This window comes from Stegostoma tigrinum, chromosome 1, assembly GCF_030684315.1.
Source record: "Stegostoma tigrinum isolate sSteTig4 chromosome 1, sSteTig4.hap1, whole genome shotgun sequence".
Classification (NCBI taxonomy): Eukaryota; Metazoa; Chordata; class Chondrichthyes; order Orectolobiformes; family Stegostomatidae; genus Stegostoma; species Stegostoma tigrinum.
In genome coordinates this window covers 91,350,878-91,375,725 of record NC_081354.1, presented here as the reverse complement: position 1 = coordinate 91,375,725, position 24,848 = coordinate 91,350,878, and positions in this window count along the sequence as shown.

Genomic DNA, 24,848 nt, shown 5'->3' with positions numbered 1-24,848 from the left:
TCCTCATTCCCAGTTATTAATTTGGCCTCCAAAGAACCAATGTTTACCTTCACCACTTTTTACAATCTACATATTTATAGAAACTTTTGCTGCCTGTTTTTATATTCTGAGCTAGTTTACTCTTATAATCGATCTCACTTTTCTTTATAGCTTCTTTTGTGGCTTTCTGTTGGCCTCTAAAGCTTTCCCAGTCTACGAGTTTCCCACTACTCTTTGCTTTTTTGTATGTGTTTTTATTTTCAGTCTGATATTTGCCTTTATTTCCTTAGACATCCATGACTGGCTCTCTCTTTTCCTACAATTCTTCCTTATCACTGGAATATACCTCTGCTGAGCATTGTGAAAAATTGTTTTGAAAGTCCTCCACTGTTCCTCAGTTGACACACAATAAAGTTTTTGCTCACATTCTACCTTAGCTAACTCCTCCCTCATCCCATCATAGTCTCCTTTGTTTAAACACAAGACGTAGATACTGGATTTAACCTTCTCACGCTCCATTTGTATTTTAAATTCAACCATACTGTGATCGCTCCTCCCGAGAGGATCCCTAACTGTGAGATTATTAATTATTCCTGTGTCATTACTTCCAATTAGATCTAGGATGGCTTGCTCCCTCATAGTTTGCATTACATATTGTTCAAGGAAATTATCACGGATGCATTCTATGAACCCCTCTTCAAGGCTGCAATGACCGACCTGGTTTGGCCAATTGATCGGTAGATTAAAATGCCCCAGGATAATTGCTGTACCATTTTTACAGGCATTAGCTATTTCTATGTTTATTGCCCGCCCCACCACGATATCATTATTTGGTGGCCTGGACCACACCTATCAGTGCCTTCTTCTCCCTATTATTCCTAATTTCCACCCAAATGGATTCAATGTTTTAGTGATAATGGGAACTGTAGATGCTGGAGAATCCAAGATAACAAAATGTGAGGCTGGATGAACCAGCAGGCCCAGCAGCATCTCAGGAGCACAAGCGCTGACGTTTCGGGCCTAGACCGTTCATCAGACCTCTAGGCCCGAAATGTCAGCTTTTGTGCTCCTGAGATGCTGCTGGGCCTGCTGTGTTCATCCAGCCTCACATTTTGGATTCAATGTTTTGTTCAGTAGAACCTATATCATTGCTCACTACTGCTCTGATATTATCCTTAAAAATATAAGAAATTAATGTATCAGTCCTTCCAGTTTATTTTTATATCTCCAACTGTTCATTCGTGTTCTGAGGCATCTTCAATTTAATAATACCTTTCCTGTGGCAGAGCAACCTGAACTGTACGTAGTACTCCATAAGAGGCCTCACCAACATTCTGTATGCATGACAGCTCATTGGGAATAGAATATCACATACATTGTTATATGTGGATTTTACATGATCACCTCTCTGATTGTCTGCCTTTTAGATGCAGCTACAGAGGCTATACTTCCTCAATGCCATATCAATCCTGTTTGAAAGAGTGTTATACCCCTAATGCCCACTAGAGCATAGCATTTTGTTAGATTTAAATGTGCCAGCATCAAATATTTTGAAGCAAAATAAGAGATGTTAATGCTTTTCTTATGAATTACCAAGAAATATGAAGACTGAAGAAACAAAAGAAAAGCTGCATTTTTGTTTAGAAACCAAAAACACCCTGCTTGCTCTTTTGCATTAACAAATGTTCTGCCAAGAATGGCAACATTGTATCACTCTGCTCTATTGGAAGCAAGTACCTGTTTGTTATGCCGATTGCTGTACCTCTCTATCATGGCAGCAGTAATGTTCATCCTGCTCAGCATTCTTATCTTCCTCCTTGGAAGAGTACTGCTATTCTTCCAGTACTTCAGTGTCTATCACATCATCACTTTGGTATTTCTGCTTATCCAAAGCACAACTCAGAATGAAGAAGTGGCACACTCTATTTGTAGACACCTCCCTCCCCATCTCACTCTCTCCCCTTCTACCCATCCCCCAACATTCTGTCCAAGCATGGGGTTCTCCTCTTGAAGAAGCCTATCATAATGACTTTATAGGTCCTGTTGGAAGAATGGGCTGTATTGGATATGCACTCAGCATCATTCAGGGGTTATATAAAAGTGCGATGGCTGTAGAGGATAGCCCTTGCTTCCTGGTAGCCATTAATGTGAGACACAAAGCAGGGACTTGAGTGATGTCATGGACATTGGCATCATGGGATCTTCGAAGTTCTCTTGTGCAGCTTGGTGAGATGCGATAATCAGAGATGACCTGAACATTAACCAAACAGAGTCCTCTCCCATTAATGAAGTTCGCCACGTTAAGATTCGGTCTTTTTCTATTACCTGCACACTGACTATATTGCCTTGCCCCTGCAATGTTGAAGCAGGTGACATAGGTATAGAATCACACAGTCATACAGCATGGAAACATAACTTTCGGTCCAACTCATCCAGTCCAAACAAGTTTCCCAAAATAAATTAGTCTTACTTCCCTGTGTTTGACCCAAATCGTTCTAAATCTTTTTCATTCATGTACTTATCCAAACTTCTTTTAAATGTTGTAACTGTACCTGCAGGCACCACTTTTTCTGGCAGCTCATTCCACACATGATCTACTCGCAAAGAACCAGTTATACCTCGTTAGATCATTCCCAGTAATTTGAGTTTTGGCCCGAAATGTTGATTTATTTACTCCTTGAGTTCTGCCTGACTTGCTGTGCTTTTCCAGCCTCAAATCTATAGATTCTGGCTTCCAGCATCTACTGTCTTTCTTGTCTCCTTCCTAGTACTTCTCAGTACAGAAAGGAGGATCAGTTATACCCAATGGCTGTCAGGTGACAACAGGCACATGCCAGTTCCTCTGGTAGTTTGAACCAACCTTTGTGTGAAAAGGTCCCTTTTAGATCTTTCTATTCTCACCTTAAAAATATGGCATTTAAATTTGAACTCCCCCACCTTTGAGAAACAACTTTTGCAACTCACCTCCTCTATGTCCCTCATGATTTTGTCAACCTCTATAAGGTCATGCCCCAACTTCCACAGCTCCAGTGGAAAAAAAATCAGTCTTTCCAGTTTATTTTTATATCTACAACTGTTCATTCCTTTTCTGAGCCATCTCCAATTTAATAATATACTTCCTATGACAGAGCAGCCAGAACTGTATGTAGTACTCCATAAGAGGCCTCACCAACATTCTGTACAACTTCAACGTGGTCTCCCAACTTCTACTGTCAATGATATGAGTAATGAAGGCAAGTGTGCTGAAAATCTTCCTCACCACCCTGTCTGTATGTGGCACAACTCTATCGGAATGTCCTTGGACAGTATCACTTGCAGATGACACTCTGCCTTGCTCAGCTGGAGGAGGTTCCTCCAATATATTCATCACAAGATGAATGGACTTTCCACTGGAGTCATTGGTGCTAACTGGTGATGTCCTCATCTAGATGTTAAAACTTTATGAGGAGAATCAAATGCTTTTTTTCTTACCATTGATAACCTCATATTGTTTTTCCACTCTTGCTGTAATTTTCTAATTGTCTTACTATTACCCACGTGATTAGGGGTTTATGAGAATTCTGCCCGTTTATTTTGCTTGGACCAACAGGTTTGAATAAAACCTTCCATGGAATCAGGTTGTTTCAAAAATAAACACCTCTTTGGAGAAATATTTTCATCATCAATTTGGCTTAAATCAATATTCTATGAACTATTACATGTTATTGGGCTGTAATGGGTTGCAGCTATGTTTGTAATTGATATTTCATATATCTGTGAATATTGGAAATGTTTCATGCTCTTTCACATTACATACTTGCAGTGTTATTTTATTTTCCTTGTAAATACCATTCAATCTACATTGCTTGGAAATAAGATCTGAACTGTGTTCAGCAATATTTTAAGAAAATAAAAGACAATTTTGAACAATTTGTGTAATTGTCTATGGCAGCATTCATTTTCGTAAAAATAAAGACATAGTTATACACTTGAACTTTGGCAATTCTCCCTCAAATTTCTGTGTTACTGAACAGGAAACTAGAGCCAAAATTGGAGGAGATTATGTAGAAAATGTACACCAGTGGATGGGAAGAATAAGAGCAAATGATCCCCATGTTGTTAACAAATAATATGTTGGCATTAATTCATATTAGTCCTCTTCATCGAAGCTACTGACTCAGAAATGACTCAGTCAGGAAAAAAAAATGCTATAATGTGTTCTTTTTCTTCAATCGGACTTAATTCTGTAAAATAAAAGGTTTAAAGCAGAAACAGAAAATGGTGGACAAACACAGCAAGCCTGGCAGAAACAAAGTTAATGTTTCAAGTCTGACATGACTCTTCTTTGGTATCAATCATATTAAACTGACAACATTGATTGTTTCTCTTTCCAAGGTTTTGTCAGAGCTGCTGAGTTTCTCCAACACTATTTTTATTTTGTATTTCTTCATATTTCTGTGAACCCACAGCACTTCCCTACTTTACCATGATCTAGTGATGACATCTCCTGTGAAATAAAGGTCTTTTAAATGGCTGTTGTTTTTATGATTTCCATGCAGGATGTGCATATTTTATTCAAATCTGAATATGTGGCACTGTTATGAATCCTTATATATCCCTACCAATGTGTTTGAAATAAAACCAGTGTTATCATCATTTCTGTCACCTGAAATCAGAAAAATAGCAATTCAGAATAGCTACAAAAACAGAAATTGCTGAAAAAGCTCAGCAATTCTAGCAACATCTGTGGAGAAAAATCAGAGTTAACATTTCAGGTCAAGAGACCGTTCATCAAAACAGATTAAGAAGAATTGCTGTTTTGTTTTCTGTAGGTGAGACATACAAATGTTACAAAGGAGTCATCAAACCCTTCTAATAATTAAAACTGAAACCCCCAGAGAAGCTCACCTCACCTCATAAGCTGTTAAAGGAAATGTGACAAGTGATATAACCCATCTCTCACCTCCCAATCTGTTATTAAGGAGAGGAGAAATAAAATGAACTCCTGACAGTCACTCTACAATCAACAAGTATCACTTTATTTAGCTGACTGTAACAGTTAGTAAATTCGCAGAGCTACTAACAAACTGAACAATTTCCCCTTAACTACTAACTATTCCAGGTGGAAACAAAATTCTAATGGTATGCTGTTCCAATAGATACAAATATCACTTATATAAACTAAGTTAATAAGACAGCTAAATTAAAGCTTAATTTCCCAACATTATGCCCAGGATAAATCTTCCAAAATGTTCTTTGTGTTCTGTGCTGTTCTCCCATCAGGAATGTTTTCCTCCATCAAAATTTTGTGTCAGGAATATTGGATAAGAGTGCTGCAGTACCTTTAGTAGTTAGTGCATACTCTGAAATCTTAAATACTTCTGTGAGACTCACTGATTTTCTCTTTCTTTAAAGCTGATGGCTGTTGAGAGTTGTTCTCTTAACAGATGGCAGTCTCTTTTCACACTTATTTTCAAATGACCTCTTCTTTTATATCCTAGATGACTTATTAATTTCTTATGAGGGGATTGGTCTAAGGTTATCAAAACCACCAGATTTAAATTTAATTGCGCTTTGGTATTTAATTGTGCATGGTTTAAATTGATTGGCTGAATTCAAAAACCTGTTGTCTTGATAAAAATGTTGCTTTGTTTGCAAACAGTATAGCCTTTCTGTGCATTATTTCAATTTCAAGAATTTGCTTCACATCTGCTGCTGCCCCTGCAGGCATTTTTTAAAATCTTCAAGCCTAAACAAAGCACATCTTTTTAAGGGACCACACATTCTTCCCCCCATCATTTTACCAACAAATTCTGATGTCGCGCCTTCCAATCCACCAGAACTGTAACAACTTAGCAACACAAATTTAAAAATAAGTGGGTGTTAGAACAAAGAACAAAAAAATTAAGCACAGGGACAGGCCCTTCAGCCCTCCAAGCCTGTGCCTATCGAGATCCTCTGTCTAAACCTGTCATCTATTTTCTAAGGCTCTGTATCCCTTTGCTCCCTGCCCATCCATGTACCTGTCCAGATACATCTTCAAAGACACTATTGTGTCTGCATCTACCACCTCTGCTGGCAATGCGTTCCAGACACCCACCACCCTCTGCATAAAGAACTTTCCACGCATATCTCCCCTAAACATTCCTCCTCTCACTTTGAACTCATGACCCCTAGTAATTGAGACCCCACTCTGGGGATAAAGCTTCTTGCTATCCACCTTGTCTATACCCCTTATGATTATGTAGACCTTAATCAGGTCCCCCCTTCAATCCCTGTCTTTCTAATGAAAAAAATCCTGATCTCCTCAACTTTTCTTCATAGCTAGTGCCCTCCTTACCAGGCAACATCCTGGTGAACCTCCTCTGCACCCTCTCCAAATCCACATCCTTTTGGTAATGTGGTGACCAGAACTGCATGTAGTACTCTAAATGTGGCCGAACCAAAGTCCTATACAACTGTAACATGACCTTCCAACTCTTGTACTCAATACCCCGTCCGATGAAGGAAAGCATGCTGTATGCCTTCTTGACCACCCTACTGAACTGTGTTTCCACCTTCAGGGAACAATGGAACTAAGCACCCAGATCTATCTACATTAATTTTCCCCAGGACTTTTCCATTTACTGTATAGTTTGCTCTTGAATTAGATCTTCCAAAATACATCACCTCGCATTTGCCTGGGTTAAACTCCATCTGCCATTTATCTGCCCAACTCTCCAATCTTTTTATATTCTGCTGTAATCTCTGACAGTCCCCGCCACTACCTGCTACTCCACCAATCTTCATGTCATCTGCAAATTTGCTGATCAGATTATGGGTGGAGGGAATGATTGGAAAGTAACTTCAATGGTTGCTGTCCACAGGATTTGCTGAGACAATATTTTTGCTGATCAAAATGATGCTTCTCGATCTTTCTTCTCCAGGCAATTTTACTTGTTTGAAGAAGACACATGGTGACTATTTCACACTGACAAAGGGCTCTAACTAACTAACAGAAGTCACAGTCTACACAACTGATTCTGGAAGATAAACTGACTCTCTTCAAGATGGAGATATTTTTCACTGCAGATCAAAAACAGCTCATTCCCTCCAGAGGGACAATAACTTCTGACCCAAATGTTTACAAAACAAGCTGTTCTCTGCCCTGTAACTCTGCACCTTCTCATGGCATTTTTAAGAGTTATGTAACTGAAACCCCAAGTATCTTTTGGTATCCACTGTATTTAGGTTCATACCGTCTAGAAAGTATCCTGATCTGCCCTTTATTTGGCTCAAAATGGATAACCTCATACTTCCTTACGTTGGTTAACTTGCAGAAATAGTTTGGTAGGAAACTAACCTTTGATCTTGTTGAAAAAAAGAAGCCATTCTGCTGATTTTTATTTCAAAAAAAATTTGGAAACTAAACAGGGACTGTGAAAAAGTTTATATAATTTCTGAATTCTCAGGGCTACTCTGAGAAAATGCTTGGCTGATTGTATGGCAGCTTCAGTCCTATGTCAATCAAAGCCGAATGATAAGCAACTCTGAATTCAATTAGGAAATGTAAGGAGCATCACATCATGATCAAAACCCTGATAGGCTGCCTGGTCTGACACTCACTTCCAATGATGATAATGGAATAATAGCCTTTGGTTCATCTGGATTAGTTCAGAATCAGTTGTATGGCTATGCTGACTGTGCAATATGCCCCAGTTACCATGTAGCATAAGATTGGCACAGCACAGGTCAGATGCAGTCACGAACTGTATGCATTATACATTTTAAAACATCCCAGAATTGACCTAGCTGATCTTGTAATTATACTGCAGTTTGTCCACTGGCTATTACCAATTACGATTGTGCTAAAGATGCAATATAATGCTGCAGTTTCTATTCAGAATCAAAATAAGCATTGCAAGCAAGACTCCAAGAGGTCTTCGCACATTGGCCTAGCTTACAGCAGCCACTGTTTAATTGAAGAGTCAGCTTATTCTTTCCCTCAAAAAAATGGCCCATAGCAATCCTTGACTGTAAAAGCCAACTGACTTCCTAAAGAGCGTGGGAAATAAAAGTCTCAGATTAACCGCTTCCACATAATGTTAGAAATATGAAGAAGCACTTTCATAGAACAACATTAAAAAATATTCAAAACTGTCACAAATGAATCTAAATGTGTTGAATTATACCAATATTTGAATGTTTACACAATACATAATCAGATTATTTAAATCATTCATTGTTATTCTTAAGGTGGCCACAATTGGATGTCTGCACTATTTTGCATTCACAAAAGAAATGCAGTCTCCACTTGATGTAACCAATTTGTACCCCCATTTAAATTGCTTTTGCTCCATATAAGCAGTCCATTATCTGTCACATCACCATTTCATGATTATCATGTAGTTGTGACAAGATGACCACCCTCTCACATTTTGTATTTTATTTAATAATGGAATTGGTATAGACCTTCCATCTTTATTGTGTCTCAGTATTGCAGGAGCAAACTTGCATTATCACACAGTCACAAGGCTCACATTACAAGGCCACAAGCTTAGCAATGCTGTCCACTTTCATTCTCTGTAATTGCCAGAGCAGTTAGAACAAATGACAGTAGAGAGTTTGTATCTTAGTGTTTAAATAAAATGTTTCTGAAGTGCAAATAAAGTAAAGACCCTTGGTGACAGGTATATTAGTTTGTGAACTGCTGCATTTCAAATGATATGAAATAAAACATTGATGTGGACAAGGTTTAATACAGTGAAGATGTAAAAAAATTATCAGTTGAAACAATATATTAACATCTATTTCTCAAAATCAGATAGTCTGTGCTTGTGTGATCACGAAGAATTAATGATTAGGCAGCCAGGTGATTATTAATGAGGAATGTTTGTATACCAGTATGGTATCATCATAAACTTTTGTCACACAATAAAACACAGTAATAAAATTAAAAGATAAGCACTACACACCTTCACATCTCAGCTTTTATTGAATCAAACTGGGGGTGGTGGGGAATTCACAAGCAGCATGCTTTCCTCTGTGACACTATCATATAATGCAGATTTGTGCTGACCAGCTGTGCATTTATTGTTGCAATGCCATTAATAGCCTGGTGGGACATTTCATTGTTGCAGAAACCTTATCGAAAGACTAACATTTCTTTCTTGCGACATCAATCTGCATTTTTTTTTGCTTGTGAGGGATAACTTGATATTTTCTTGGAATCATGCAATGTGGTGTTATGGTGTTTTTGTACTCAGTAGGAATTTGCATTTTCCAAGACAGAAGTGTTTGTTGTTTTGTTGTACTGGTAGGATTTCATCAAATTTAATTATTTAATGCTGCTTTTCAATCAAAGTTCATTGTTAATGCATGTAACAAAGATATGAAAATACTGTCCTCACAGGCTCCTGCTTTGTTTTACTGTTATTTCAAAGATCATTATTTAAAATTTCTGCAATCATTTATTACTGATAATTCAATCAGAACAAATGGGATTAGGAGCTATGGTAGTTCATCATTCAATATTTAATGTAAGCAAAAGTAATATTGCAGTAGACATAACCAGCTTTCCTTGTAAACAGACTGCATCAAGTTCAAAATAGATCCCAAGTCTTGAAACTAGTAATGTGTATTACAGTGCCACCTGCAGGTTCAGATCTGAGGCTGGTATAAATTATAAGAGCAATTAGTGCAACCAATTCAATCACAAATACCGACCTTCAATTTTAAACTTTCTTTTATGGAATGAGTTATTGATCTGAGAATTCATGTGCAACAATGCTTTGGCTATGAGTACCACATGTCTGAGAGAACCATATGGTAGGCATTAAATGTGACAAGCAGGTTTGGGCTGTGACGGTTACGGTAAAAAGTTGCCAGAGTCTTACCAGACAACAGAGCTGCTCTCTCATTAGAGAGAGAGTAATTGTTGTTATAGAATGGAGTTAGCACCTTAACTTGTGTCACCAGGCTTCACTCATTAGTATATGAAGGACTGATTTGGGAGAGAGATAACAAGTATCCAGTATATGCTTCAGTGATTGTTCACAGTGTTAACAGTATGTCACTAAAGTAGTAATGTGCATTTACACTTCAGGTGAGCCTGATATGTCACAAAAGACTATTGAGTATCTCATTTGAATATAATATGTATAAAAATTTATCATTGAGTTAAGATCAAGCCCAACCTCTTTCTGGAATGTCATTTGGTCAGCCTTTCCCACTTCATGACAAAAGCTTGACGAATATTGAGAAGAAGGACCGGTGATGGTCCATCCAGCTGAAATATCCCAGACCATATTGAACATTATGAAACAGTGACAACAATGAGGACTTTGACAATTAAAAATACTGACAGTGGTGGTATCCCCTGTAGGTAGAAAGAAAGACGGAATGACAACGCAAAGCAGAATCATCCCAGCCCTGGAGCAACGTGGGTAAGAATTAGTCAGTTTGGAAAATACAGTGCAATCAGAAAATGGAATTCTCAATATTGAGAAAAAAAAGAAATCCAGTTTAGCATCAAAGGTTTTATTGGTAGGATGATAATCTTGCTACTGAATAGCAAGGAGTTTTGCAGTGTAGTTGGCTTCCCTTAGCTAAAGGATGCTATTAGCTATAGGCACAACAGATTGAGAATGACATATCTTCATGCAGCTGAATTTCTCAATAGAAAAGGGCTCAATTCAATCAGCACATAAAGCATCTGCAGTTAATGTTACCGTGTCTTAGAGGTCTGGGTCAGGTATCCTGGCAATTATCATGATACCAGTATCATTGATGACTCTCATGTTTACATTTCATTTCAAGGAAAAGATGCCTAACTAATGCCATTTCTGAAGAAGGGTCCAAGCCCGAAGCGTCAGCCTTCCTGCTCCTCTGATGCTGCTTGGCCTGCTGTGTTCATCCAGCTCTACACCTTGTTATCTTTGATGCTTAACTCAGATAGCTACTGGGAGATAAAGGCTGCCCTCTTCAGCAACAAGAACAGAAGTTGCAGGAAAAGCTCAGCAGGTCTGGCAGCATATGTGAAGAGAAATCTGAGTTAATGTTTCAGGTTCAGAACTGATGGCAGCTTGGAAAATACTGGTTTATATGCAGAAGATCAGGTGGGGGAGGGAGTAAGGAGTAAATGATAGATAGGAATAGAGCCCAAAGAGAGAGAAGAGCAGTTGGACAGACAGAGGAGTTGATAACAATCTGGCTGGGTGGGTGAATAGCTGCTAATGTTAGTGACAAGCAATAGGTAGTGTATAATGGCAGGTTATGTGATAGCATGGCCTGGTGTGTGGTGTGGAAGGTTAGGGCATAGGAGTGTACAGGCCCTAAAATTATTGAATTCGATATTGAGTCTGGGTGGCTACAGCATCCATGAGTAGAAAATGAGGAGTTATTGTGCTGAGCTTCACTGCAGCAAGCCTGAGTCAGAGATGTTGGCCAGTGAAGAGGATAGTGTGTTAAAGTGGAAGGTAACTGAAAGCTCAGGGTTTTTTTGAGAGCAGAACATTGATGTTCTGTGAACCGATCACCCAGGTTACGTTTAGTTTCCCCAGTGTAGAGGAGACCATATTGTGAACAGTGAATGCAGTGGACTAGATTATGAGAAATGCAGGTAAAGTGCTGCTTCAGCTGGAAGGTATGCTTGGAGCATTGGATGCTGAGGAGGGAGGAGGTAAATGAGCAAGTGTTACACCTTTGCTGGTTGCAGGGGAAGGAGCCATGGGACTGTGGGAGAAGTTGGGAGTAAGGAGGGAACGGTCCCTGTGGAAGGCGGACAAGGGAGGGGAGGGGAATATGTGGCACCTTGTTGGACATGGCAGAAATGGCAGCTGATGATCTTCTGGATGTGGATGCTGGTGGGATGGTAGGTAAGGACAAGAAGATCCTTCTCACTATTAGTGTAGGGAACAGAGGGGGTGAGGGCAGAAATGCTGAGATGGGTACGAACCGGTTGAGGGCTCTGTCAATAATTATGCTGAGGAAGAAGGTGGACATTTTGGAGGCTCTGATGTCAAAGTTGGCCTCGTCGAAACATAAGTACTGGAGACAGAGGAATTGGGAGAATGGAAAAGAGTCTTTGTAGGAAGCAGGGTGAAAGGAAGTGTAGTCCAGGTAGATGTGGGAGTATGTGAGTTTATAGTAGATATTAGTGACCAACCTATCCCCAGAAATGGAAACAGAGATGTCAAGGAATGGAAGGAGGTGTCAGGTACAGACCGGGTGAAAGTGAGGGGGTGGGGTGAAAATTGGAAGCAGAATTTATCAAAGTTTCCAATTCTGGATGAGAGAGGGAAGCAGCACTGATGATGTCATCGATATATCAGAGAAAAATTTGTGGGCGGGTGACGGAATATGACTGGAACAAGGAATGTTCTAACTGAAAAAAAATACAGTGTTTTTTGTTCATTGTTTCTTTCCCTTTTAATAAATAATTATTGGGAAAGTCTAAATGTAATGGTGAAGGCGTAGGGAAAGAATCTGTTGTAAGACATTCTCTAACATGAATGAATGTATAAGACAGGAACTAATTGAAGATAGCTTAAGTGAGTAGTGTCAGAGGAGGATAATGTGGTTAACCATGTAAAAGGATGTTTAGAGATCAGCAACAAACTGGGTGGACCATGCAACCGTCTTCCCAGTCTCTACTGACCACTATTTGATTCCTGTCCTTCAGGGCAGTGAATTCAAATTTATTTTTTATTTACAAAATCACACTTTTGCATTGTAATTTCCAGCCTCTAACCTCAAGTCCAGCGCATTATCTAACTCATCTCACGTGGTTTTCTCACTCTAGATATCAACTCCTATTTCCAACAGTTCCATTTGTTATCAGTGGCAGTAGGATGAAGTCTGAACAAACGTCACTGGACTCAAAATATTAACATAGTTCTCTCTTCACTGGTGATGCCAGATCTGCTGAGCTTCTATTACACTTTCAGTTTTGTACCTTTCAGATCTACAATGTCCACAGTCCTTTGTTTTATTACAGCCGGTGCTCTGCAATTCTATCTTTGGCAATCTTCCCGAACTACTTATTTTCCAAAACCTACCTCTTCAAACATTGCTTCTCCTATTCTTATTCTGCAACTCCTGCTCAGTATCTATATCTTCCATTTATTCTATCAAATATATTAGGATGCCTAGGATATAATTTGCTGCTTAATTTGTTTCTTACACCACTGTTTCTTGTATTCAACTGTTGGCCAGTGATAAAATAGCAAAGCAAGGAAATGCATCTTTTAGATACATGCTTCCTCCCGAGTTCTCTGTTTGGGTGTCGTGATGTGGAACTTTCTGGTAAGTACTGGCTCTGAAGGAGAAAAAGTTAGCAGGCAGGGCAGAGTAGTTCTGTAATAGGAGTAGGCACAAAGACATAAAGTAGGCACCATTATACAAGGTAGAAAAATGTGGAATAATTATTGTTCCAGCGAGGATGGCAATGGTTGCATCATTTCTGATGCATTTCTGATTAGCAAACCCACTACATTCCAAAATGCCTATCCAAAATTACTGCATGGGGAGATCTTTAGTTAGAGATTTAGTTTATCCAGAACAAGGAAAATTTTAGCTGCCATTTTCATTCAATTCTCTGTTGAGCTCCTAAATCAACTGAACGTGCACAGATATGCCTATGGAAGCAAAAACTGGCCTGCAGTCAAAATAAGAATTAGATTGTCTATTGAAAACTAAGGCATAAAATATTAACACCAACTTTGCTTTCTCTCCACAGATGCTGCAGACCTGCTGAGTTTTTCCACGAATTTCTGTTATAGTTTCTGATTCCCAGCTTCCACAGTTTTTCTTTAATAAGACACATAATTCTCTTGTTTGCTGATATATTACTTGTATGTGAATAAACACTGTTAAAATTAACTTTTCCGGTTACTGCTTGCTCAGTGTAGATATATTTTTTTCTGCTTCAATTGATTTTTTTTTTCAAGAACCAACTTCCTTTTACGTTGGATATTGTTGTCAATTTTCACAGCAGCTAAAATGCTTCAAGGTAAACAAAACATTTTATTGACCATATTTTGCAAGATTGAGATAGGGATAAGAGGAATCAGGGGCACATATAAGTGGAAAACTTGAGATCTATCTTGAGCTTATCAAGGGAAAGAGCAAAGCAGTTTAGAATGCTGCTCAGCAATAAAGAAGTTTACAGTAAGGCAGAATAAAGTGTTTTGCAATGCTTAAACAAACTTATATTTTTTGAAAAATATATTATTTGGCAGTATTAGTGCATATGATGAAGTACTTACAAAATCTTAAAGATGATTTGAAAAACAACTGTTGGAGAATAAAGATCTGTATTTCCATAGAGACTTCCAAGATGATGAATCTCTCAAACGATTTTACAGCTAATGAAGCATATTTGAAGCATGGCTATTGATTATGGAAATGCTGTGAATAATTAAAGAATGTAGCTCAAACCCTAAACTTGTAAATCATAGAAGAATGAGGTTAAATAACGAGAGCAGGGGTAGAGACAGCTGCATTACCTGATACTCTGAAACATACCTAGTAGCAGCAAAATCTCTGCAGTAAATTGAAGCAAAAAATTATAAAACTTAACAAGCCTTAAAATGCAATAAAAGTAATTAAAAATGTGTAGATGAAGGAAAAAAACTGTTAAATACATAAAATTTTTAATTTTAAAAAATGCATTGATACCGAAGGTGAACATATACAGTCGGAATTTATTGTCAGATAAATTGTGTCTGAAAATAGTCCCTAAATATATACACTATTCACTTCCATAGGGATTCTCCTAACCTTGTGCTGCAAATTGAGTGGCAGATCATGGATATAATGTAAATGTTTCTCTGGGGCTTCCATTGATCATCTGACAATCATCATTTTCGGAGAATCTTTGTGGAAATTGACCGTCATTATATAAAAAAAACACTTTTGCAATTTAACTAGCATTACTGACCAGAGTAAATCTCTCCATGGAATAAATGTACTATGTTGCTTTAATAATAAGTCTATCAATTTGTATCCCCAGAATTTGAAAGTGACCTGATAACATTTGTCAGGACTACCTTACCGATTCAGTGTCAACTGTGTTTTAGCCGATTGCCCTCATGCCTTTGGGTTCAATGATTGTAGGGTTCAGGTTTATTCCAGCACTTCAGCACACAAACCAATTAAGTAATAATGGCAAAAGTTCAGCATACAAACAAACTAATTTGCACAAAATTGGTAATAGAGATAGAGTACTGCGAGACAAAAGGCTTAAATCCATGACTGGTAAACAAGGGAATTCTATACAGTGTGGGAGGAGACTCTGTTCTAGCCTTTGACAAAAAGGAATGATCCAAGACAGGGATTAAAGACAGCAAGACCCGAGTGTTGAACTGAGAACCCTGATGTTGAGAGGTGCACAGCTCTTGAGAATTGAAACATCTGGTGCTACAGGCCAGCGAAACCTCTGATGATGGTCCTGCTTTCAAAAGCATCAATCTATCTTTTGAAAATTTGGGCTGATGGCCCACAATGAAGGCTGAATTTAACAATGATTTACTCAGACCTGTCATCAGCAAATGCAAAGTCTGTGCAGGATTGTATCGACCATTAAATTATCTTCAAAGAATGCTCAGCTTGATAGCTATTAGGGTTAATATCAAAAGCAACTAATGGACAGTCGAATAACCTTGTTCAATATCTACATTGAACATAGAACTGGACAAGTTTAGGAAGATACATGAAAATGTAAATAATCCAATGGCCCGGATTTTCCAACAACCAGACACTCATTCTTCCCCGTTGTATTCCGATTGTGGAAAGCGCAGAAGGAATTGCTTTAGCGATGTAATTTTTCACTGAACAATTACCCTACCCAGGAGGAAGGTGGGGTGTTGAGTCTGAAGTTTCGTTTTAATTCAGGTAGCTAGGAGGCTTACAATGAAATTAAGTGAATATTTACTGATAAAAGGGTAGATAATGAAATATATAGTTTAACATCTGAACAACAAGTGAACTGACTCCATACTTAGCTCACACAGGTGGTGCGGTGGTGCATTGGTTAGCACTGCAGCCTCACAGCACCAGGGACCCGGGTTCAATTCCATCCTCAGACAACTCTCTGTGTGGAGTTTGCACATTCTCCTCAAGTCTGCGTGGGTTTCCTCCGGGTACTCCGGTTTCCTCCCACAGTCCAAAGATGTACAAGGTAGGCAGATTGGCCATGTTAAATTGCCCATAGCACCCAGGGATGTTCAGGTTAGGAGAGTTAGACATGGGCAGGGGAATGAGTCTGGGTGGATGCTCTTCAGCAGGATGGTGTCGAGTTGTTGGGCTGAATGGCCTGTTTCTGCACTGTAGCGATTTCATGTTATCTCCTCAGACCACTGATGACCTGACATCCCTGGTCCCCTCTGGACCTGCTAAAATAGAGATGGGTCATCAGGGTTTCATCAAGAGGATTCACGCCTTACAATTCTGTTAAGATTCTTTAAGAAGATAACAAACAAGTCCTTTACTTTATTCATTCACAGAATGGCCAGCCCAGGTATGGATGGCAGTTTCCTGCCCGAAAGAACATTAGTGAACCAGATGGGGTTTTTCCCAACAGTCAAAAATGGATTCATGGTCATCAATAGATTCTTAATTCCACATATTTATTGAATTCAAATTCCACCATCTGCTATGGTGAGATTCAAACCCAGTCTCCAGAATGTTATCTGGGTCTCTGGATTAACAGTCCAGCAAAAATTCTACTAGACCATTGCCTCTCCAATGGCAAAGTTGGACAAAGGAAAGTCAGTGCATGTGGTCTATTTGACTTTCTAGAAATCCTTTGACAAGATACCACACAGGCGGTAAATAAGATAAGAGTTTATGGTGTTAAGGGTAAGGGATTGGCATGGATAGAGGATTGGTCGACTGACAGAAGGCTGAGAGTGGAGATAAAGGGGTATTTTTCAGGATGGCAGCCAAGGACCCGTAGAGTTCCACAGGGGTCAGAGTTAGGACCACAGCTATTCACGTTATAGATTAATGATCTTGATGAAGGAAGAGGGCATCGTTGCTAAGTTTGAAGATGGCACAAAGGTAGGTGAAAGACAGGTAATTTTGAAGAAGTGGAGAGGCTGTACAAGGACTTGCACAGGCTAGAAGATTGGGCAAAGAAGTAGCAAATAGAATACAATGTGGGAAAGTTTGAGGCTATGTACTTTGGTAGGAAGAATAGATTAGATTCCCTACAGTGTGGAAACAGGCCCTTCGGCCCAACAAGTCCACACTGTCCCTTGGACCATCCCACCTAGACCCATCCCCCTATAACCCCCACATCCCTGAACACTACGGGCAATTTAGCATGGCTAATCCACCTAGCCTGCACATCTTTGGACTGTGGGAGGAAACCAGTGCACCTGGAGGAAACCCACGCAGACACGGGGAGAATGTGCAAACTCTGCACAGACAGTTGCCCGAGGCTGGAATTGAACCCGGGTCCCTGGCGCTGTGAGGCTGCAGTGCTAACCACTGAGCCACCGTGCCACCCTTGATTTGCTGACACATGATTTTTCAAATTTGGAAAGTTTTTAAGAAACCTGAAGCTCAAAAAGGAATTAGGCGTCTTCGTTCAGGATTCTTTTTTGGTTAACATTGAGGATAAGCTAACAGTTAGGAAGACAAATGCAATAAAAGCATTCATTATGAAAAGGCTAGAATACCAGAGCATAGACATACTGCTGAGGCTGTATAAGGTTGTGGCCAGGCCACAAATGAAAATTATAAGCAGGTTTCAGCCCCCTTTTCTAACGGAGGATGTGTTGGCTTTGAAGGGGGTCCAAACCAGGCTTATAAGAATGATGCCAGGGATGAAAGTCCTGTTATATGAGGAATAGTTGATGATTCTTTGTATGTAATTGATGGAGTTTAGAAAAATGAGTTGCGGGGTTGGGGGTCTGGAATCTGATTGAAACTTACAGAACACTGAGAAGCCTGAATGGTGGATATAGAGAAGATGCTTCCACTATTGGGAGAGACTAGGACACCAGAGAACAGCTTCAGGGTGCAAGGATAACCCTTTAGAACTGAGTTCTTCAACCAGAGGATGATGCATCTGTGGAACTCATTGCTGCAGAGGACTGTGAAGGTCAAGTCATTGACTGCATTTAAGATGAGGTGGATAGGTTCTGCTTTAGTAAGGGGATCATGAGTTACAGGGAGAAGGCAGGAGAATGGGTTGAAAACCATATCTGCCATGATCAAATGGCAGAACAGTATTAATGGGAAGAATGACCTATTTCTACTCCTAAATCTTATGATCTTATGAACCTAAACTCCCTTCACATTCTCTGCATCTGATCCTCCTTCAACCTCATGAGCCAATCCACCTTCCCCTACTTTGGGCACCCCTATACTCCCTTCATTTTCCCTCCCTTCCCTAACTCTCAATGCAATCTGTCTCTGTTGTCCACCCCCTGGGCCCAACGTCACTCAGGGATCTGAATACTTTCATCCTCCTATGCTGGACCCAACCCTCCCACAGACACAACACCCACTCACCTCATCACCAGCAAACATGATATTTTCCTCTCGCCCTGACCTGCCCTAAAAACTGCATCATTTCTCTAGCTACTTTGTTACTTTACACCCTCGCATCCTACCATATGAAAACCTAGCTCCTATCCAAATGACACCCTACCAACCTGGTCACCTGCCCACCCGACAGCCTGCCTAGATGGCACTCTACTTACCTGGTACCTACTTACCATCTTAGCCTCACATTTACCTTACATACCTACTGATTGACATTAGCTGTCAAAGTGCTTATCTGTGATAATGGACCTTTCAATTCCAGAATGACGCATATGACAGTTATGAAAAAGGTGGCACGGGTTCCTGAACCTTCTGCATTATGGAAATGCAGAGCGTCTCATTTTGTGAAAGAAAGAATTGACAGAGTAGCAATCTGCATGAGAAAACCAGTCGTCTGAAAATCCAGCCCAAAATTTTACTATAACACTTAGAATTCTTCCCTAACTGGATTACGGCTATGCAATATGCATTCAATTTGACAATCGAGATTGGGTGGATAATTTGCTCTGACAACAAAAACTTGATACTTCTACTTTAAAACAATGTTAAGCAAGTAGGAAATTTTAGAAAATATTATTAAAATGATGTATTGTAAATGGTAAATCAAGTTCTTAATGGAAGAAATAGGTTGAATAAACTAAAGAGTCCTTGTTCTTTGTTTGCATTTTAATCTTGTCAAATATACTTCACTTGCAGTATACATGCTCATGGAGGAATAAAAGACAAAATGTAAAATTAGCAAGGATTTCCCATAATAACTTTGAAAGAAACAATGAAAATAGGAGTTCAAGAATAGGCCGGATTATCACCAGGCATTTTGAAACCAAAGTAGGAATTTTATGCCATATTTTTGGATTATTGCTAATCCTCTGCTGAAATCTCAGTGGCAGATTGGACGGGACCTCAAAGGAACCCTTACCAGTTTAGTAAGCTGCATTTTGCCAGCCAAAGCATTTAACATCAGAAGTAGAATCCCATTTATCTCCTAGATCATTAGTGTCCATCAAGTTCCTTAAAATATTTTTTATTTCCTTTCTGGCCTTATCTGATCAATTGTCCTTCCTCTGTTTATTGATCTGAAGATCAATCCTTTTATATTTATATTATGAAGAATCTTGCATCACTGAGGTACGGAATAGTGATCGGCTATTAAACAACTAACAAGGGGAGGAGACCTCATAAATACCCTCAATCTCAATGATGCAGCACAATCACATATAAAAACACAAAGGACAATTGCTGCTGGAAATCAGAAACAACATCAGAAATTGCTGAAAAAAACTCAGTAGGCCTCACAGTATTAGTGGAGAGAAAGCAGAAAGTGAAGACAGGTCACCAGGCCCAAAATGTTAACTCTTCTTTCTCCCTATACATGCTGTCAGACCGACCGAGTTTTTCCAAAAAATTCTGATTGAGTATAAAAAAAATGCAGATGCATTTGCAAAAACCTTCAGCTTGTTTTGCTGTGTTAATGAATAATCTTGGCCTCCTTCTGAGGTCTCAACCATCGCAGGTGCCAGTCCTCAGCAAATTTGATTCACATTAAATGATATCAGGAAATCTTTGAAGATACTGATTACTGCAAAGTCTGTGGGGCCTAACCACATTCCAGAAACAGTTCTGAAGATCATAGAATTCCTACAGTGTGTGGAAACAGGTCCTTTGGCCCAACAAGTCCACACTGAACCTCAGAGCATACCACCCAGAGCCACCCCACTATAACCCACCTAATCTACACATCCCTGACCACTATGGGGAATTTATCATGGCCAATCCACTTAGCCTGCACATCTTTGGCCTGTGGGAGGAAACCGGAGCACCCGGGGGAAACCCACACTGACACGGGGAGAACGTGCAAACTCCCCACAGACAGTCACCCGAGGGCAGAGCTAAACCCAGGTCCCTGGCGTTGTAAGGCAGCAGTGCTAACCACTGAGCCAGATTTGCTCCAGAATTAGCTACGCCCATAGCCAAACTATTACAGCACAGCTACAATATATGTATCTAATCAGCTATGTGGGAAATTACACTGGCCACAAAAAAAATTCAAGATGACTCCAACCCTGCCATGCCCTGCCTGATTGGTCTATTTTCAATCATCAGAGAAGGTGATGGAAAAGGTCAGCTGTAGTTTATGAGTAGCACTTTCTAAGCAATACCCTGTTCCTTTATGGTAAGCTCAGTTTCTGCCATGGCCATTCAGTTTCTGACCTCATTAAGCAGAAATCTGAAGAAATCTGAATTTTCTGAAGAAGGGTCCAAAACATCAGCTTTCCTGCTCCTCTGGTGCTGCATGGCCTGCTGTGTTCATCCAGCTCTACACCTTGTTATCTCAGATTCTCCAGCATTGGCAGTTCCCACTGTCTCTGAGTCAATTTGACCATGTAATGCATTAAGGAGTCTGAGCAAAACTGAAGTGAAAGGAATCGGGGTAAAGCTGTCCGCTGGTTAGAATCATACCTAGTCGAAAGGAAGATGGTTATGGGTGTTGGAGGTCAGTCATCTTTGCTGCAGGATATCGCTACAGGACATCCTCAGGGTAGAGTGCCCAGCCTACACCCAACCATCTTCAGGTACTTCATCAATGCCCTTCCCTCAGCCATAAGGTCAGAAGTGGGAATGTTCATTGCTCCTCGGACAATGTTCAGTGTAATTTGTCACTCAGCTACCGAAGCAATCTGTTTTCATATGCAGCAAGTCCATGCTTGTTACATCTGAACCACGTGAGAGCCAAGCATTCACGGTCAGTAATAAACAAGAATCTAACCATCTCCTTTTGATATTCAATAACAGTACAATTACTGAGCACACCTCCCCACTCCTCTCCCTCTGTGATCATCCCAATGATTACCACCCTGAGCCTTAACAATAACCAGAGGCCACCTGGAACCAGCCATATATAAACTGTGGCTGCAACACCTAAAGAGTTCAATGCCACCCAGGACTGAGTAGTCTTCTTGAACAGAACCCCACCAACTAATTTAAATACTTGTTCCTCTTCTATGGCCACATCACAACTGCATTGTGCACCAGACCATACACATAATGCAATGCAACATATCATCATAGAATCCTTACATGTGGAAACAGGCCCTTTGGCCCAACAAATCCACACTGACCCTCAGACCATCCTCCCTGGATTCAGCCACCTATAGCCCATCTAATCTGCACATCCCTAGATATTATGGGTGATTTAAAACGGCCAATCCACATTGTCTGCACATCTTTGGGCTGTGGAAGGAAACTGGAATACGCAGAGGAAACCCACATAAACACGGAGAGAATGTGCAAACTCCGCACAGACAGTCACCTAAGGGTGGAATCAAATCCATGTTCCTGGCACTGTGAGGTTGTAGTGCTAACCATTGGGCCATCTTGCCATCATGGTTCCTTTGACAACAGATTCAAAACATTCTTAGAAGGACGAGAGTGGCAATTACATGTGAATGCTGCCCCTTCCAACTTCTCCTGAAGTCACGCATCACTTTGACTCAGAAACACAGAAAATAAGGAAAGGAGTAGAGTATTCGGATCTTCAATGCTACTCCACCATTCAACATGATCTTGGCTGATCATCCAACTCAGCACCTTATTCCCTGTTTCTCCCCATTTTGTTTTAAGGATTATATGTAACTTCTTCGTGAAAACATTCAATGTTTGGGCCTCAACCACTTTCTACAGCAAATTCCACCGGCTCGCCACTCCCTGGGTGAATAAATTTCTTCTCATCTCAGTCCTAAATGCCCAGACTGTATCCTTAGACTGTGAACCCTGGTCCTATGCTCCCTCATCATAAGGAACACACTTCCAGCATTTACCTGGTCTTGTTGGAATTTCTTTTAGGTTTCGATGAGATTCCCCATCATTCTTCTAAACTATAGCGATGAGAGACCTCACTGATTCAATTTCTCCTCACATAATGGTCTTACCAACCAACAATCATTCTGATAAAACCTTGGTTGCATCCCTTTTCCTTATCTAATAACCATTCAGAAAATAACGCGCCTTCCTGTTTTGGCTACCAAAGTGGATAAACTCACATTTACCCACATTGTACTTCATCTACCATGTATTGGCACATTCTCTGAACTTGTTTGAATTTCATTGGAGAATCTCTTCATCCCTCTTCCATCTTCCACTCAGTTTTGTGTCATCTGAAGACTTGGACGTATTGCATTTAGTTCCTTCATCAAAATAATTAATGCATTGTGAATATCTGGGGTCTCAGCACTGTTACCTACAGCAGTCCACCATTCACTGGCTGTTACTCGGAAAAAAATACTTGTTTATTCCTACTTTTTGTTTCCTGTCTGCCAACCAGTTCTGTATCCATGTCAACTACCTCCAATCCCATGCACTAGGAAAGGGATCATTGTTCATTTATTGCTATTGAGCCATAACCTTAAACCTCCCTCCCAACAGATCCATTAACGTATATATACATGGCAAGGACTGCAGCAGGATGAAAATACAGCTCACCAGTGCCTTCTCAAGGACAATTACAGATGCACAGGGAATGCTGGCCTTGCTATTAATGCTCGCATCCCACGAACAAATGGCAATAAAAAGTCTAACATAAATTGGCACCCAGCCTAAGTAGCTGAAATGGTGACAGAGAATTGATTTTACTTTTAGCTAATCTGTTAAAGGAATGAACACTGCTCTGGTCGGCAATGACCTCTGAACTGACTCCTCATAATACAGCTAGCTAATATTCACCAACATATCCATTCTTGTCTGCAAGGAAATGAACTTGTTTTCCTTTTGGCAATCATTCAGTATCAACACTATCCAGGCCTTAGTCCCAGCTGAAATGTCAGGGTCTCTTGAGTAATCAAATTGAATTACTTCATCTAATTATATTAATCCAACTCTATCACTGCTCAATTCATAAATCTTTTCAGACCACACTGAAGTTTATAAAGGAGATTAACATAAATTATCCATACAAAATGTTTCACAGATTTTAAATACCAATGGTGCAATTTGAAAATTGAATATACATGAAGTCAGGTGAAGCATTTTTGATCAGAAAGTTGAAGGCTGTTGTAGTAATTGACTTGGGAGAATACCAAAGTATACCTGAGGTTAAGAGATGCTTGGTGTTGTTAGAGATAGAGAAAGGATATCAGGATATAGTGTGAAGCAAGTTAACTGTACATGATATCAGAAGAAAAGGACAGACTTATCTTCCCACATGTCTTCCCTAGCTTTTGGAAATTCCGACACACAATTTCCCAAGTGCGACTTTAAAACAGTATAAAAATTCAAGGATACCTGTGGGAATTATAATCATAATCTCCTTAAGAATTTTTTTAAAAGAATAGAGACATATCAGTTTCTAAGTGCTCCTTTGAGAAATAATTAAATTATATGTACCAAGTTCAATCAGTTATGAAGCATCAAATGGCTCCAATAATAATGGCTGCATCTATTTGTCTTAGTGCTTATTCCACATGCAGTAACTATTTGAGATAGAATAATCTTGCGCATTCAAAACATATCTCCTAAAACAGAGTATTACAGCACGGAAACGGACTCTTTGGTCCAAACAGTCCATGCCAACTGTAATCCCAACCAAACTACTCCCAACTGGCAGCGCTTGGCCCATAACTCTCCAAAAGTTTCTTATTCATGTAATTATCCATCACTTCCTCTCAGCTTCATTCCACTGAACCACTCTCTGTAAAAAAAATGCCCCTCATGTCCTTTTTTTAATCTTTCCCCTCTCACCTTAAAAGTATGCACCCACTCTTGAAATCCCCCATGCTAGGGAAAAGACAACTGCAATTCTCCTTATCTATATGCCTCATGAGTTATATCTTAACTATTTTGATATTGTATAACATAGTAATGCTGTGGATGACATTCGTCAAACAGTTATTATGGCACTAAAGAGAGACTAGACCTGTGAGTTAATTACTACCAGAGAATCTATTTAATCGTGAGTGAAATTGTATTCAATGCAATAGCTAATTACCATATCAAATATTGCCTGAAATATTTCATGATAAAATAATTGAAGCTAAGACATGTGTAGATCATCACTTCTGACACATTAAAGAAGAAGCTTTTTCTGGTACCATATTGAGGATGGAAGGAATGGTTGTTCTGAACAAGTTAACGAGGCTGCAGAACAAATGAATGACACAGAATATTTTACATTATACTGCCAGAAGAGAAAAAGACTTATATAATGTCTGATACAAACTGAAGACATCCCAATGTTCTACATAGAGCCAATGGATACTTTTGAATTGACAATCGTTTATACCTGTTGACAGGATGTGGGCAGCACTTGCTTGATCAGCATTTAATGCTCTTCCCAATTTGCCCTTGAGAAGCTAATAATGGGT